The sequence below is a fragment of the Peromyscus leucopus genome, unplaced genomic scaffold, assembly GCF_004664715.2.
Source record: "Peromyscus leucopus breed LL Stock unplaced genomic scaffold, UCI_PerLeu_2.1 scaffold_1268, whole genome shotgun sequence".
Classification (NCBI taxonomy): domain Eukaryota; kingdom Metazoa; phylum Chordata; class Mammalia; order Rodentia; family Cricetidae; genus Peromyscus; species Peromyscus leucopus.
Window position 1 is genome coordinate 53,191 of NW_023504411.1, and position 11,436 is coordinate 64,626.

The following is an 11,436-nucleotide window of genomic DNA, read 5'->3' on the forward strand; positions in this document are numbered from 1 at the left end:
AGCACAAGGCCTGGCTAAGGTTACAGATGAGGTTTTGGCTCAAAACATCTGAGTTAAAGTTGTTACTTTCCTCATTAACATCCAGATTAATGTCTTCCAACCACAAAGAGCAGGATTCTGTGTGGATCTTCTGTCTTCAAATTAAGCAAATATACTCACAGGTGTGCCCCTCCATTTTGGGTCTTAGTTAATTCCAGATGTAATAAAATTGACAACTAAAAATAGCTATCACAACTTCACCCCATGTCAACTTGACACACAATTATATCTTTTTATATCATGATTAATTTCTAAATGTAAAACAATAACCAGGTCATAATAATGCCTAAACATGATATAATTATTCCAAGTACAAAGCAAACACATTATGTATTAGACCAGCTCAAAATTATGCCTAGCATTATTTAACTATCCCTGTACAACTACAAACACAATAAAAAGTTAGAATAAGTGGTAATGTCCCTTGAGGGACATTTTTTAGTATCTCAAATTTAAATATGATAAACATCAATATTCTCCCTTCTTTTAGAATGAATGATTTTATTTATTTATTTTTGTTTTTACATCCTAACCAAAATTTCACCTCCATCCTCTCCTCTCAACCCTCCACCCACCTCCACTCTTCCTGATCCACATCCATTCCTCCTTCTCTTTCTTCTCTTCAGAAATGTGCAGGCCTCCTATGGATATCTGCCTGCCATGTCATATCAAGTTGTGGTAGGACTAGGCATGACTTCTTCTATTAAGGCTGGATATAGCAATTCAGAAGGAGGATGGGTCCCAAAAGCAGGCAATAGAGACAAGCCCTGCTCCCACTGTTAGGAGTCTCACAAGAAGACCAAGTTATACAACTGAAAAATATATGCAGAGTGCCTAGGTCGAGTCCCATGATGCTCCCTGGTTGGTGGTTCAGGCTCTGAGTCACTTATCTGAACCTAGATTTATTTTGTTTGTTTTATTTATGAATTTTTTGTATTTGCTTTATATATATAATTTATGTTGTATATATAATTTTACATACCATTAGTTCTACATATCAGCCATGGGTTCGCCTATTCTCCCCTCCACGCCCTCCCTTACCCCAGCCTACCCCCATTCCACCTCCTCCAGGACAAGTCCTCCCCGAGGACTGCGATCAACCTAGGAGACTCAGTCCAGGCAGGTCCAGTCCCTTCCTCTCAGACTGAGCCAAGTGTCCCTGCATAAGCTCCAGGTTTGAAACAGCCAACTCATGCAATGACACAGGTCTTGGTCCCACTGCCTAGTTGCCTCCCAAACAGATCAAGCCAATCAACTGTCTCACCTATTAAGAGGACCTGATCCAGCTGGGGGCCCCTCAGCCTTTGGTTCATAGTTCATGTGTTTCCATTCATTTGGCTATTTTTTTTCAATAATTGAGTAAAACCGAAATTTATTATAAGCCACAGTCGTCCTAGGGACCTCCATGCTATATATATATATACAGCCTCTATGGTTCTATGTGTTGTGGTCTGATTGTTCTTTATTTTATATCTAGAATCCACCTATGAGTGAGTACATATCATGACTGTCTTTCTGGGTTTGGGTTACCTCACTCAGGATGATTTTTTCTAGTTCCATCCATTTGCCTGCAAATTTCATGCTTTCATTGTTTTTCTCTGCTGAGTAGTACTCCATTATGTATATGTACAAAAATTTAATTTTTTATTCACTAATTTAAATGCATTGGTGTTTTGGTTTCATGTATGCCTGTGTGAGGGTGTCAAATCCTCTGGAACTGGAGTTACAAACAGTTGTGAGCTGCATTGATTTTTTTTCATTATTTTAAAAATTGATTATTTCATATGAATAGTGTATGGAAATCTACTGATTGGAATTTAAAATAATACATCTATCTATTTACTTATTTAGAATAGGGGAAACACTTATATACATACATATGATAGAGAGAGAATGAACACACAACACACACCATGCCATTTTGACATTCTGTTCATATGGAGGTCAATGAACAAATTAGGAGGAGTAAGCTCTTTCCTTCCACCCAACTAGGCATCTCAGTGGCCCTTCCCTGGTACTTTTCATGATCAACTCGTGGCTTTCTGCCTTAGAGGATTTTCTTGTGGTTCTGAAACTTAGAGAATACCTTAATATTAAAGGGCATTGTGAAAATTTGTGCAGAATTTTATTTCAAGTGAATGACACTCTTAATAAAAGCTCACGGTAGTGGTAAGAATTCTTGATGGGAGGAGGGTTACTGTGTGTTTAGCTTGAAGAAACTGCTGGTCCAGAGTAATTAATAGGAAAAGGCAAAAGTGAAGTTACTCTGCCATGCAGGTAAGTGAGTTCACTGGAAATAACCAGTGAAAAAGCACCAAGGAAGGTTCCAGGGTGAGTCATTGAAATGCCATGTTCCTTCTTGGCATTGTGCCTTTGAGAGTCTGTCCTTTGTGCGCCGTGCACTTCTTAGGTCTAAGGCTATTTGTCATTAGTGCTCTGAGACCACTGTGAACAGTTCAGTTTTCAGCATTTAACCAGTTTCAGCAATAATCACATACTTCTCCCAATATAACTTTCTTACGTGGATCAAAATTTGCAAGATACTTCAGAACTTAAGTAACCTTTGTGGTTACTACATGGTTTAGAATACTAATGTCTCAAAGACTTAGTGAAAAAACACTCCAATTAGATGAATTACCTTGTATATTTCAATCTCTAGATAATCTTAAAACAAGAATTACTGAAAAGTTGATGCAAAATGACATGCACAGAATGTGATATACTGAGATGCATCTTTAAATTTATATAAATGTTACACTTCAGTATCAAATATGAGCACAGTCATTAATTATACCCAGACTTTTGCTTTATTTCATACTTGTTGGCATTCAGAATATGCTATATCAAAACATGGGGCTTGACATAGGAAGTTCTTTGAGTGGATGAATGAATGTGAGGAAGGACTCATATCTTCCCCTGAAACTGCTCATAAAACCTAGAAAGGACTTCCTGACAATTTCCTGAAGCAGGTCAGAAGCACCACATGTCTCTCCATGGAGGAAAGGTGCAGCCTCATATCTGAAGACTGATGAAGGCACACAGAGAGGACATGATCCAAAAGCCCTCACTATTTGCCATTCATCTGCTTGACTCCTATTGCTTTCATTTTGACACACGTTTCATTACATTCCACTTTCCATCAACTCTAGAATAAACTCTCAGGTCTACTACATGCTCTAAGAGGCACAGTGCTGGCACTGAGCCATGGTGCATGTCCACGGCTCAATGTCATGCCGCATGGGTGAAATGACTGGGCCCACCAGGAGTTGAGTATCAGGAAAGGCCTCCAAGGTGAGAAGGGTAAGGGTATTGGGAAACATGGGAGATACATAAAGGCATCATTTTGTGGTATGGAAGGAACTCTGGTGAACATGAAGGCTGTAGCCACTCCAAGGATCAGGACCATAATAAAATCTACAGTAAGGGCCCATAATTTTGGGGCCATGGGCACCTCTGTCCCTACATGTTGAAGAATTTGGGGACAGAAGCCTAATATGAGACCAGATGAGTGTTTGGAAGACTCCCTTTCTTTGGTAGCCTTGTTCAGGTCTCTAGCTGCCTGCAGGGTCAGTAATTCCTCTTGAGATGATCTCCACAGCAGGACTGATGCCCTTTCACCATCTCCATGTTCTCCATGGGTCATTCTGACCTGCGCCTGGGATGGTACCCCACACTAAACTAAGGAGTGTTCTGGGGCTGCTGGGTGTCACTTGGGACAGTTTTTGGCAGGAGTTTGTGAAGCTTGTGGTGACTGCCATTTGAATGAGGCATGGGGACTCTTGGGGATGGATTAATCCTGTTTGCTTGCTCTTCATGTTGAGACTTTAGGCACAAGTGAGATGTTGGTGTCAAAGGCTTTGTTCTTGTCTTTCACACTTGGAAGCCTGACTAGGGGTGGCATAGACCAGAGAATGAGACCTGTTCAAAGACAGTGCTTTGCTCACTCAATGGCTGGGCATCAATACTATATGCTTTTATATTTAATTAATTTCATAATGATTAAGTGAAGTCAAAATGTTGCTATTAATGTACATTTAAAGTACCTGACTCTTTCAATTGTAAATTAGAATATTTACTTAATATTATGTGAAAATATGCACATTTAAAGATTACTTCTTAAGCACAGGATATTCTATGTAATGACAATTATTCTGGATGAAAGCAATCTTGAAAAAATTATCTCATGTCTAAGCAATTTTTGGGTTTTTTTCTACCTTAGGAAGACTTGTGCTGTGAAAGTTTGCACTAGGTAAGTGAATATGCTTTTCTTTTGGTAATCTCTGTTTTGTTGTGGAGTCCCTAACAAGGAACCTAAGATGGGTAGAAACAAATGATAAGACTCTCCTCTTTTTAAAAAAAGTACTCTCCTCTCAAAAACATCTTCTATTAGCCCACCATAATGTGTTTTATTATGCCTTCTAAGTATATCTTGGATGTTTGTTAATTTGAATGTAATAAGCCCCCATAATCTCATAGGGATTGGCACTATTAGGGGGTGTGGCTTTGTTGGAGAGAGTGTGGCCTTGTTGGAGGATTATGTTACAGTGGGGGAGGGTTGAGATCTCTTATGCTCATGCCATGCCTAGTGTCTCAGAGCACTTTTTGCTGCCTGTGGATCAAGATGTAGCTTCATCTCCACATTTTTCTCCTTCTCCAGCACCATGTCTGCCTGCATGCCTCCTTGTCCTGCCATGATCATAATGAACTAAACCTCTGAAACTGTAAGCCACCTGATTAAATGTTTTCCTTTGTAATTGTTGCTGTGGTCATGGTGTCCCTTCACAGCAATGAAACCCTAACTAAGACAGTAGGTATCCAACATAATCACAGAGAACAATGGACTCAGGAAAGAATTCTACTTTTAGATGACCCTTTGAGCATGGACTTTGGTATAAACCAGTTCAGATGCAGAATACCTTGTAAGGGTTTGTACATTTATGTGTATTTGTTACAAATGCTTTTAGACCTGTATCATCTTTATAGACACCACTGTAGAGCAAGCCAAGGACAATCATTTCACCATGCTAAGTAGAAATCTGGGACAGCCATGTGTCATGCAGTGGGTAAGAGCTGATCTGTTGTTCTACACTGAGTAGCAGCGTGCAGTCAGAAATACCTTTCTCTTGTGTTCTGCCTTTTTGCCTCCTATTACTTCAGACATGACCTTTCACCCATTGAACTAGAACTTTCCCAACACATGCAGTCAGCCCACCCAAGCCATCTCCTTCCCATGCTACTCACCCTAGTTACCTCCGTGTCTTCAAAGCCTAGTGTAATAAATGTTTCCTAAGTCTACACAGAAACATAAACTAGTCCATGCAGGAATTAACAACTCGACTTCTAGGCAACTAGAAGATGTTTTAGATAGAGACAGTAGTGGCCACTACCATCACGGAGAATGATACCTCAGGACTTATATATATTGAAGACTGCATTATTCAGGTGAGAAAAAATTTAAAATTAAGATTAATATTAAAGTATTGAAATGATATACAGTTATAGAAAAAAGTGTTGAAGGAAGTTTTGATATTCATTTCTAGATACTGAAATCAAAGATTATTTCTCATGTTTCTGTTTTTTGAAAGTTACATTTTACATATTTTCTAGTAAGGCAAAACAGTGTCTCTGTTGTGAATTAAAAAGTTATGCCTTTAACTGGATCTCAATATGTAAAAGATTACAAATAGATCCATATCTGTCACCATGCACAAAACTCAAGTCCAAGTGGATCAAAGACCTGATCCAGTTACACTAACCTTAATAGAAAAGAAAGTAGGAAGCACTCTTGAACGCATTGGCACCAGAGACCATTTCCTAAATAAAACACCAACAGCACAGACCCTGAGCACAACAATTAATAAATGGGACCTCTCAAAATTGAGAAGCTTTTGCAGGGCAAAAGACACAGTCAATAAGACAAAAAGACAGACAACAGAATGGGAAAAGATTCTTCACCAACCCCACATCTGACAGAGGATTGATCTCCACAGTATATAAAGAACTCAAGAAACTAGACATCAAAATACTGAACAGTCCATTTAAAAATTGGGCTAAAGAGCTAAACAGAGAATTCACAAAACAAGAATCACAAATGGCTGAAAGACATTTAAAGAAATGCTCAACATCCTTAATCATCAGAGAAAGGCAAATCAAAACGACTCTGAGATACCACCTTACACCTGTCAGAATGGCTACGATCAAAAACACTAATGTCAGTCAATGTTGGAGAGGATGTGGAGCAAAGGGAACTCTCCTCCACTGTTGGTGGGAATGTAAACTTGTACAACCACTGTGGAAATCAGTATGGCGGTTTCTCAGAAAATTAGGAATCGAACTACCTCAAGACCCAGCCATCCCACTCTTGGCCATATACCCAAGGAATGCTGATTCATACCATAAAGATACATGCTCAGCTATGTTCATAGCAGCACTATTTGTAATAGCCAGAACCTGGAAACAACCTAGATGCCCATCAACGGAAGAATGGATGAAAAAAATGTGGTACATATACACAATGGAGTACTACTCAGCAGAGAAAAACAATGAAAGCATGAAATTTGCAGGCAAATGGATGGAACAAGAAAAAATCATCCTGAGTGAGGTAACCCAAACTCAGAAAGACAGTCATGGTATGTACTCACTCATAAGTAGATTCTAGATATAAAATAAAGAACAACCAGACCACAACCCATAGAACCATGGAGGCTATATATAGCATGGAGGTCCCTAGGACGACTGTGGCTTATAATAAATTTTGGTTTTACTCAATTATAAAAAAAAATAGCCAAATGAATGGAAACACATGAACTATGAACCAAAGGCTGAGGGGCCCCCAGCTGGATCAGGCTCTCTGAATAGGCCAGACAGTTAATTGGCTTGATCAGTTTGGGAGGCAACTAGGCAGTGAGACCAAGTCCTGTGCTCATTGCATGAGTTGGCTGTTTCAAACCTGGAGTTTATGCAGGGACACTTGGCTCAGTCTGGGAGGAAGGGACTGGACCTGCCTGGACTGAGTCTACCAGGTTGATCGCAGTCCTCGGGGGAGGCTTTGCCCTGGAGGTGATGGGAATGGGGGGTGTTCTTGGCGTAAGGGGAGGGCATGGAAGGAGGGAGAACAGGGGAACCTATGGCTGATATGTAGAACTAAATGGTATTGTAAAATAAAGTAAAATGAAAAAAGAAGTTATGCCTTTCAAACAAACATAACAGGTACTCAGAGTTGAAGGTAGAAAAGAGCTAACACAGCAAGGTGGCCACTGGAAAGTTCTGCTGCCTCCTTGGCTGGTGTCTGGGAGTTGAGATTTCAGTTTATCTTTATATTTATATACACATGTATATGCAGTTAGATATGGTTGTACATATTATGTATACCATATAGATACTTATAAAAATATGCACATAACTATACCCATAGTTCTGCATACAACATGCATACCATACACATGCGTACCAATACCACAAGGATTGTTTGTTTCTTTTTATTTTTGTTATGCCAAATTATTGTACATCTAATTAATTTAATGAATATTTCTATGTGTCTGCATATGGGTGTGTATGGGTGTGTGTGTGTGTGTGTGTGTGTGCATGCAAAGGTGTAGACAAATACATGTTTCTAAATGTATGAATGTGGGCACATATATATGAGTATAGTGTGTGAAAAAGCATGTGTGTATTGTGGCACAACAATGATGGTGCCCTGATCCTTTATGATGGGCTAGTGGCACTATTACTTTTGGGTGGGGCATGCTTGATCATGCTGCATTCTGTGCATGGAATTTCCATGCTTCTAGAATACTGATGTTGTCTAAGATGTTGCTAACAATGTGTAGATGTTTCAGGATCTTTCTTAGATGGATATCTACAATCTATGTCACATGTTAAGCCCTTCAGATAACATTTGACACCAAGCATATGTAAGTTTTCAGTTTCTCCTTCCTCTTCTACTGCACTTTCAGATTATAGTAAATCATCACCATCAAGTAAAACTAAAAACACTTACTGGCTATCCAGAACTTGGTGAAGACCAGGAAATTGTGGGTTCCCAGGATACAATGATGTCAACTGGAAGAGGTGGTAACTATGTTGTGTACTGTAGTTGTGAGGTGGTAACTATGATGATGTATACTGTAGTTGTGAGGTGGTAACTATGTTGTGTACTGTAGTTGTGAGGTGGTAACTATGTTGTGTACTGTAGTTGTGAGGTGGTAACTATGTTGTGTACTGTAGTTGTGAGGTGGTAACTATGTTATGTACTGTAGTTGTGAGGTGGTAACTATGTTGTGTACTGCAGAAGTCCATCAGGACAGATTCCCAGCAATCTGAGAGTGAGAGATTTGAGGAAGTTTGACCTCTTACCTGTAGCACAGCAGCAAATAGGTACACAACAACAAAGACCACAGTCAGAGAGGTGTGGCCACTCTTCATCAGGTGAATTGTGTAGAGGAAAATCAGGTGGCCCGGAACCACTAGGAGCAGAAGAACTTGGGCAGACTTATTGTTCACTCCTGTAACATGAAAGGCAAATGGCATTGACAGTGGAATCGGAGTGTTGGAGCTGGAGATGCAGATCAGTGGAGGGCGGCTTGTCAGCACTCACAAGGTTCAACCCCTCAGTACTGGTGGAACAATAAAGTGAACCTATCAACTGGGCATGGTAAACCAAGTCACCATGCCAGAGGACAACCTTGGGCGTCTGCGACCCCAGCACTATGGAAGCTGAGGCAGGACAGAGGACAGCCTTGGATGTCTGTGACCCCAGCACTACAGACAGAGGACAACCCTGGATGTCTGTGACCCCAGCACTACTGACAGAGGACAGCCTTGGATGGCTGTGACCCCAGCACTACAGAGAGAGGACAGCCTTGGATGGCTGTGACCCCAGCATTATGGAAGCTGAGGCAGCAGCATTTTGAGTTCAAGGCCACCCCAAGCCAAACAGGAAGACCCTATCTCAGAAAAACAAAACAACAAATTGAAGGTTCCTTTCTCATTTCTATAGCTCACAGCATCACATCAATTCAACTGTTAAGAATAAATCTCAATTATTTACAATTCACTTAATTCTTAGGAATTCCCCTACTAGGTATAATTATAAAATCAAATAAAAAATGGCTGTTTAAAAACTTACTTTGAGCCAGGTAGTGGTGGCACATGCCGTGGATCCCAGCACTCAGGAGGCAGAGGCAGGCAGATCTCTGAGTTCAAGGCCAGCCTGGTCTACAGAGCGAGATCCAGGACAGCCAGAGCTACACAGAGAAACTCTGTCCCAGGGAACAAAACAAAACAAACCTTGTTTTCAAGAACATTAGTGTCATAAAAACAGAAGCAAAGTGGAATGTCATTTTTATGTCTTCTTTTATTGTTCCATCACTGATATCACAAGGAGGGGCTTGAGATTCTCAGTGGTTAAGAGCTCTGACTGCTCTTTCAGAGGACCAGGGTTCCCAGGACCCATGGGGTGGCTCACAACCTTCTGAAACTCCAGTTCCATTGGACCTGATGCCCTCTTGCAGCCTCAGGAGCACCAGACATGAAAGTGACGCCCAGACACACTTACAGGCCACACCCATACATATAAAGTAGTGAAATAATGATCTCAGTTTTTCTGGCAGTCACATATCTGTTCATACAAGTAACGTATTGTGCCCACATCACTGAGCTGTCTGTCTCCTAATGTCCTGTTTCAGAGCAAATATCCACATTTTAAAGAGTCAAAAAGCAGGAGTACAGGAAAAGTCCGTTTGTCTGTCCCTAAGTCACGAGTGCTTTGCGTTTGTGCATACAGTTCTTTCTTTCTTTCCTTCTTTTTTTTCAAATTTTTTTTTGAGGCAGGGTTTCTCTGTGTAGCCTTGGCTGTCCTGGAACTTGCTCAGTAGACCAGACTGGCCTTGAACTTAGAGACCCACTTGCCTCTGCCTCCCAAGTGCTGGAGAGATGGCTCAGCTGTTAAAAGCTAGGCTCAGATTGGGAATTTATCTCAGTGGTAGAGCGCTTGCCTAGCAAGTGCAAGCCCTGGGTTCGATCCTGGCAGCAGTTCCTGACTAAATCCACACACACCCACACACCCACACACACACACCCCCACACACACTTACCTGAACCAAAGAATGTCCTGAACGGGTAGGAACAACCTTTGGGCTCTTCAGGCAGCTCCCCAGGGATGCTATGCAAATGGAGTTAGGTAGAAATCCTGCTAGCCTGAATGGCCACCAAATTGCCACCGATACCTGAGACATTGGGAGAAACAGTCAAGTTACCTTTCACTCAGACAATTCATCAGTCCACCACAGCAAGCCTCTTCCTGTCACTCTCTCGGCTAACGGAACAAAACTTTTCCTAAAATGTTGGTTTCTTTAATGTTCAGATGGATAACCCAAAATCATTATTATCAAGGACACCTTCATTATTTTCAAATCTGATTAGCTATCTGATGTGAAAGTAGACCAGAAGGGGTCATTTTTAAAAATCGTCCTTGCAATCACTTCACAAAACTAGGTAACAAGATATTCACGTTTGTCACCTTAATGAGAGAAAAAAACAAGCCAGATTTATTCAAATTGACAGGCTTGATACTTTCTCAACTCACTAAAGAAAGTGAATTAGGAGCTGAATAAAATTACTCAGGGAAGCCCCATTTTTCAACCTAGAAACAGGCTCCCCATGACTCAGAGGCAGTAGAGTTAATGCCGAGGCACGGAGTGAATTCTAAGGTGAGATGGGACCCTCGAATTCTCTCTCCACTTTCAGTCAGAGAGGAAGAGACACCAGCCACAAAAGCAAATGGAAAGAAAGCTACCACAAACTCCAAATCCTTACACCCTGCACGTGGCCCAGCACAGCCATTAGAGAAGCTGCTGTCTTAGACTCCATACTGGCTAGCTGGTGACCTTCCAGAGTTTTCAAAGGGTGCTTCTGAGACAGATCAAGTTGGGGGGCCGGGGGAGCTAGGCAGATCTCTGTGAGTTCGAGGCCAGCCTGGAAAGGCACAAAGCTACACAGAGAAACCCTGTCTCGAAAAAAAGAACAAAAATAAATAAATAATAAAAAATTAAACTTGAAAAAGTTGTACTAAAACAGAGAGGAAAGAAGGAAGCATATGCAGAAAAGCACAATTCAATAAAAGAGAAAATCAACAAAAGAGTAAACCAGAAGCTGTGTCTTTGAACAAATGAACAAAAGAGAGGAGACTGACACCCAGATTGGAAGAGAACAAGTGTGGTCACTCATGTCTATGATCCCAGCGCAGAGACAGAGGGGCTGAGGCGAGTTTGAAGCCAGCTTGGGATACACTGTGAGTTCTACGCCAGCCTCAGAAATAAACAAGTAAAAAAGCCGCAGAGGTGGCTCTTAAGAGCCCATGCTGATCTTGCAGGGGACCCACACAGGTGGTTCACAACC

At 41.1% G+C, this 11,436-nt stretch overlaps 1 long non-coding RNA gene across 3 annotated transcripts in view; it reads right to left on the reverse strand.

Annotated features, from left to right (window-relative positions):
* The window catches only part of LOC119087099, a 31,594-nt gene extending 20,553 nt beyond the window's left edge, over positions 1-11,041 (reverse strand). Inside the window, exons 1-3 of one of the 3 annotated variants that reach the window (XR_005090531.1) lie at positions 10,134-11,041; positions 8,039-8,543; positions 1,956-2,107 (exon numbers count right to left, since the gene is read on the reverse strand). This is a non-coding gene — a long non-coding RNA (uncharacterized LOC119087099). Of the gene's footprint in view, positions 1-1,955; positions 2,114-8,038; positions 8,544-10,133 lie in introns of those variants that run through there. The other 2 variants (XR_005090532.1, XR_005090533.1) reach the window with 2 other exon arrangements.
* Between the last annotated feature and the right edge of the window lie 395 nt (positions 11,042-11,436).